This window comes from Pistacia vera, unplaced genomic scaffold (assembly GCF_008641045.1).
Source record: "Pistacia vera cultivar Batoury unplaced genomic scaffold, PisVer_v2 Contig28, whole genome shotgun sequence".
Lineage (NCBI taxonomy): Eukaryota > Viridiplantae > Streptophyta > Magnoliopsida > Sapindales > Anacardiaceae > Pistacia > Pistacia vera.
The window spans coordinates 134477-135636 of record NW_022196090.1 but is presented as its reverse complement, the minus strand read 5'-3'; the positions used below and the strand labels follow the sequence as shown (position 1 = coordinate 135636).

The window sequence follows — 1160 nt, the reverse complement described above, 5'->3', positions numbered from 1 at the left end:
TTGCATATCGCTAGCTTTCTAGAGATATGTGACACATTCAAGGTTAATGGAATGACTGATGATGCAATTAGGTTGAGATTGTTCTCATTTTCACTGAGAGATAAGGCAAAAGGTTGGCTCATGTCACACCCAGTTGGGACAATCATCACATGGGATTGATTAGCTCAAAAGTTTCTTGCAAAATACTTCCCACTAGAAAAGATGGTAAAAATGAGAAACGACATTATCTCTTTCATGCAAGGCAATGATGAATCACTCTATGAAGCTTGGGAGAGGTACACGAAGTTGTTAAGGAAATGTCCATATCATGGTCTACCGTTTTGGATACAAGTCCAAACATTTTACAATGGGTTGCTACCAAATATTCAAACTATGGTAGATGTGGTAGCAGGTGGAGCCTTAAATAACAATACCCCAGAAGATGCTTATGAATTGCTTGAGGTGATGACCAACAATAACTACCAAAGACCTAATGAGAGAGCAATGCCAAAGAGAACAATGGGTCTACATGAAGTTGATGTGTTCGCCACATTATCTGCACAAATTGCATCACTTCAAAGCCAATTGAGAGGTATGAATGTAAATTCTATTCACTCACCTTTTATAACTTGTGAATTTTGTGCAGGAAACCATGGGAGTGTGGAATGCCAAATTGGAAACCAGTTAGTCTTCTCAACAACCGAGCAAGTGAATTACATGGTTAGTTCACAAAGGTTGCAAAATGACTCAATCTCCAACACCTACAATCCTGGTTGGGGGAATCACCCAAATTTGTCTTGGAGCAATCAAAGCAATCAATTAAATCAAAAGACAGTGTCAAACCATCAACCAATGGTGAATCTTCAACCGATAGAGCAAAGAGTGTCAAAATTGGAAGATATGTTCGAAAAGTTCATGCAAGAAACCATAAGTTTTATGAATAAGACACGCTCAAACTTCAAAAATCAAAGAGTGTCCATTCGAAATTTGGAGGTTCAAGTGGGGCAATTGGTTGAACAATGGACAAAGAGATCTCAAGGTTCTTTGCCGAGCACAACAGTCACAAATCTTAAAGAACAATTAAATGTCATAACATTGAGGAGAGGTATAGTGTTGGAGCAACCTCACAATGAAGAAAAGTGGGAAAAACATGAAGACAAGACTAATGAAGAGGAAAATCT

General features: G+C 38.3%; 1 non-coding gene across 1 annotated transcript; it reads right to left on the bottom strand.

The window, feature by feature from the left end:
• Positions 1–207: 207 nt before the first annotated feature.
• Positions 208–314, bottom strand: LOC116134020. Its single transcript, XR_004128638.1, has one exon. It is a non-coding gene; the product is annotated as a small nucleolar RNA R71 (small nucleolar RNA).
• Between the last annotated feature and the right edge of the window lie 846 nt (positions 315–1160).